The sequence below is a fragment of the Scylla paramamosain genome, chromosome 12, assembly GCF_035594125.1.
Source record: "Scylla paramamosain isolate STU-SP2022 chromosome 12, ASM3559412v1, whole genome shotgun sequence".
Lineage (NCBI taxonomy): Eukaryota > Metazoa > Arthropoda > Malacostraca > Decapoda > Portunidae > Scylla > Scylla paramamosain.
The window spans coordinates 2,607,501-2,612,500 of record NC_087162.1 but is presented as its reverse complement, the minus strand read 5'-3'; the positions used below and the strand labels follow the sequence as shown (position 1 = coordinate 2,612,500).

The 5,000-nt window shown below is 44.0% G+C and overlaps 1 protein-coding gene across 11 annotated transcripts in view; it reads left to right on the top strand.

Moving 5' to 3' along the window:
- Window positions 1-5,000, top strand: part of LOC135105518 (uncharacterized) — a 130,757-nt gene that overhangs the window by 36,901 nt on the left and 88,856 nt on the right. The window lies entirely within an intron of this gene.

Below are 5,000 nucleotides of genomic sequence, written 5' to 3'. Positions count from 1 at the left end.
TCTCTCTCTCTCTCTCTCCCCCCCCGCCACTCCATTTTTTTTTATTTACCACTATCAAGTATTTTTTCCTATTTCCATGCATCTGAAAAAAAAATGAAAAAAAAAATAGGAGAAAAAAGGAGGAAAAGGAATATGACAAGGCAAGGAGCGTTACAGAAATGTGAATTTGATAGAAGAGTTGCAAGATGACTGGGAGAAGAGAAGGAATAGGAGGTGTGGTGCGCTACTGGAAGGAGGAGACAGAAGAGAAGTAGTCTTCATAGGAGGAGAAGGAGGAGGTGTAGGAATTTAGGAAGAGGAGGACGAAGAGTTGAAGGAGCAGGAATGGGAGGTGAAGGAGAAGGTTTAGGAGGAGGAGGAGGAGGAGGAGGTGAAGGCTTTAGAGGAGGGGAATTAGGAAGAGGTGTTGGTGGTGAAAGAGTGTTTAGGAGGAGGAGGAAGAGGAGAAGGTGATGGTGAAGAAGATTGTTTAAGAAAAGGAGTAGGTTGAAGAAGCGCAGAGGGTTTAGGAAGAGGAGGAGAGGAGGAATGTAGGAAGAGGAAGACGAGAAGATAAAGGAGATTTAGGAAAAGAATGAAGAGGTAGGGAAGCTCTTAACATAACACCTAAAGAGAAAAAAAAATGAGTTAGTGAAGGAAGAATGAGACCAACAGCAGCAGCAGCAACAACAACAATAACAACAACAACACAACATTAGCAGTCCCTCAACTAACACAACACTAGTAGTAGGAGAGTAAGAAGGTAACCGACCCTGCCAGTGAGTCAGAGGGCCTTCCTGCTGCTCCCATGTCCCTACACGGCCCCTGCCACAACCACTCTATATCTCTCCCACGGGTATCAGTCACCGCCACTCACTCACCTGTGTCTGTCTGTCTCATACCTGCCTCCGCGTTACGCCTCACTGTGTTGGTCGCAGAGAGAGAGAGAGAGAGAGAGAGAGAGAGAGAGAGAGAGAGAGAGAGAGAGAGAGAGAGAGAGAGAGAGAGAGAGAGAGAGAGAGGTTAGTTTTGGGAACCTTAAAATTGAAGTAAGAGAAAAATTAAGGGTAGGAAGGGAAAAAAGAGGCATTTAATTTGTACTTGAGAGGAGAGGGAAGGCCGTTAGTTGTAATTACTTGGGAGTGGTGAGGAAGATACGTGATCGCTGCAGACTAACTGATCATCGTGAGTAACTCTGAAGGGACTGATGAAGACAAGTAAATGGTACAGACTTGATGGAATAACTCTTAATTGGCACAACCTGTTACCTTGTTTGTGTTCCTTTCTCCCCTCTTATTTGTTTGTCAATTTGTCTTCATTGTTATTTCTCTTCCAGTGATGTTAGTTCTATCTTCCTTTCCTTTGTGTCAACCTGTCTCAAACTTTCTCTCTTACAATGATGTTAGTTCTCTCTTCCTTTCCTTTGTCTGTGTTAATCTGTCTTAATCTTTCTCTTCAAAATTTGTTGGGCTGGAAGAATTACGAAGGATAAGAAAATAATAACATAGAACAGTAGACTTTTAAATCCTTCTTACACGTGTGATTTAATTGCAATATCCTGAAAAAAATGAATGACGTGGTTAGGGGGATTACCAGTAACAAGGGACGGTGGAGGGGAAGATGGGGAGGAAGTGAAGGATAAATGCAGAGATCTAGAAAGGAGGAATGAGAGGTAAAGAATGAATGGGGAATGATAAGAGGTGGAGGGAGATAGAGGAATAGAGGTATAGGGATAAATAGATGGAGGGATAAAGGAGTGGGTAGAGAGTTAGGTGGATGGATGGATGGATGAATGGATGGATGGGTGGAGGAAGCGGGAGACAAAAGTGTAAAGGGGAGTGGTTGGAATGACTCAGAACAGGAGGATTCTGATCAAGTTATTTAGGTTTTTTTGTATATAGTTTTTCTCCGTTTACCTTCACGAGTCCACTCCTGTTTCCTCCTCCTCCTCCTCCTCCTCCTCCTCCTCCTCCTCTTTTCTCCTCCTCCTCCTCTTTTCTCCTCCTTCTCCTCCTCCTCCTCCTTTTCTCCTCCTCTACGTTATGAATGTTCTTGCCTCAGTTCACTGCAAGTATTCGTAAAATCACTTCCGACTGTGACTTTCTCTCTCTCTCTCTCTCTCTCTCTCTCTCTCTCTCTCTCTCTCTCTCTCTCTCTCTCTCTCTCTCTCTCTCTCTCTCTCTCTCTCTCTCTCTCTCTCTCTCTCTCTCTCTCTCTCTCTCTCTCTCTCTCTCTCTCTCTCTCAAATACACGAGCCTAATGAGCTCTTAATTCTCTTGAAGTTGATTAATGAAGTGTATTATTACTGGCATTTTTCTCTTTTCTTTCTATCTTACTCTTTTATCTTAGTTCGCATTGTCATTCTCTCCGGTTCACGTGTCACTTTCCTCCTCCTCCTCTTCTTCTTCTTCTTGACTAAAGGTTACGTCCAGTCTGCTTTATTTCCTTGTTTTACGATTTTTTTTTTCTGCTCGAGTGAAGTGGAAAAAAAAAAAAATACGCAGCATTTAAGAGGCAATTGGCAGTGTCTTGTTTTATCGACTGTCTCTTGTTTGGCACTCGCTAGGAATGGGGGAGAGAGAGAGAGAGAGAGAGAGAGAGAGAGAGAGAGAGAGAGAGAGAGAGAGAGAGAGAGAGAGAGAGAGAGAGAGAGAGGGGAGGGGGAGGGGAGGGGAAAAGGAATGTGAGTGAGTGAGCTGTGATTGAAAGATAGTCTCATTAAAGTGTTTGGAGTGTGTGTGTGTGTGTGTGTGTGTGTGTGTGTGTGTGTGTGTGTGTGTGTGTGTGTAGTGGTAAGAGAAAAGCGTCATGCGGGTCCTTGTTCAAGACCAATTCAGTACAAGTGGTGGTCTTGCTGCTTATAATGTGGTGGAAATTAGCTGTAATCTGTGTGTGCGTGTGTGTGTGCGTGTGCGTGTGCGTGTACTTGGTCTTGGTGAGAGGCGTGCTCCTGACCTATCGGGCTACACGCGCACACACACCCACACACACACACACAGGAGGGCCAGCAGAGTGACATAGTGCCGTTACACAGATACACCTCGCTATGCACGCAGGTAAAGGAGGAGGGAGGGATAGAAGGCGGTACAAAGACACAGAGAGAGAGAGAGAGAGAACGAGAGGAGAAGGGGGAGAAGAAGGGAGGGCGGAGGAGCGAATAAAAAAAACATATGCCCCGTTATAAAAAGAGACTAGTATTATACATCCTCAGTACTTATTAAGGAGGAGGAGGAGGAGGAGGAGGAAGAGGAGGAGGTAGTGATGGTGGAGGAAGAGAGGAGAAACTTCGGGGGTTGGGAGAAATGGAGGAAGGAGAAGCGAGAAACAATGAAGTGAATGGTGGATGTGGATGAAGGGAGCTCGTACGTGGTGGGGGGGAACGAGAGAGAGAGAGAGAGAGAGAGAGAGAGAGAGAGAGAGAGAGAGAGAGAGAGAGAGAGAGAGAGAGAGAGAGAGAGAGAGAGAGAGAGAGAGAGAGAGAGAGAGAGAGAGAGAGAGAGAGAGAGAGAGAGAGATGGTGGGAGGGAGGAAATGAGGTTAAGGAGATACTTTGACGAGAATACATCAACATTATTTATTTATAACGTACTAAATTAAGTATTTGCACGAAGTTCAGATACTGATATCGACTTCGAGACGTCATTGCGTATCACAAAACCACGAAAAGACACGCAAGAGAAGACACAGATGTTTTTTGTTTTTTTTTTACGCTCCTGGCAAGTTTGTTCTAGATAGCAACGTAGATATCGAATACAAAACATCATTGCATATAACATTCACGAAAAGACGGATTAGAGAAAAATACAGTTGTAGATTTCCCTTTTCTTTTTTTTTTTTTTTTTTTTTTTCTTACGTTCCTGACAAGTTTAGGTAGCAGCATTTTTTTATAGGTATTTATTACAGGTAGCAACATAGGTAGTGGAGGGATAGAAACTTGGAGGAGACGTGGAGAGACCTGTATGGGGAGACGAAGAGACTGGACGGAAGGAAAAAAATATCATTAGAGCTGGAGGGAACTCGAAGTGGCTGAGGAAGAGGAGGAGTAGTAGAGGTGCAGAGGAAAGACAGAAAGAGCTGGAGGGGAGACGGAGGAGTTGGAGGAAAGGAAGAAAGGTTGAGGGGGAAGTGGGGAGAAGACAAGAGCGCCTGGAAGGATGGAAGAAAAGGTGAATGGTGCGCTGGGAAGGGGAAGAGAAGCAGGCTGACCAGGTTGTGTTCAATCGGCTTTTGTGTTGCTGTTGTAGAACCTTCGTGTTATTTGTGAGAGAGCGAAACGGGTTCTCTCTCTCTCTCTCTCTCTCTCTCTCTCTCTCTCTCTCTCTCTCTCTCTCTCTCTCTCTCTCTCTCTCTCTCTCTCTCTCTCTCTCTCTCTCTCTCTCTCTCTCTCTCTGTCTGTCTGTCTGTCTGTCTGTCTGTCTGTGCCCTTTCACTAGCTTGTTTTTCCTTGTATTTTTTTTTTTTGCATTTTTTACGTTTTTTTATTTTATTTTTTTTATTTTTTGCTTTTGTTACTTCTGTTCTTGTATTTTTGTACTATCTCATATGAATTATATATTTTTTTCGTGTCATTTTGCTATCTTACTGCATATAGACTCTCTCTCTCTCTCTCTCTCTCTCTCTCTCTCTCTCTCTCTCTCTCTCTCTCTCTCTCTCTCTCTCTCTCTCTCTCTCTCTCTCTCTCTCTCTCTCTCTCTCTCTCTCTCTCTCTCTTACGTAGACGGAAGAGGGTGATTATTCCAGCGATAAGTCAAAACTATAGAGCGATTAGTTTGTGTAGCAGAGTGGAGAAAGCAGAGAGAAGAGAACACGAAGGGAATGACCTCTGTATACTACAGTCTTAACTTTAGTATTGACTCGTAAAGTAAGGTTGTGGTGGCGGTGGTGGTGGTGGTGCTTGTGGTTAAGGCTCTGGTTATATGGGGATGATGGCAAAGATGGTGTTTTTGTTGTTGATGTTGGTGTTATTGTTGTTTGTTGTTGTTGTTTTGTTTCTTCTTTCCTTTTCTCACGTTGTTGTTGTT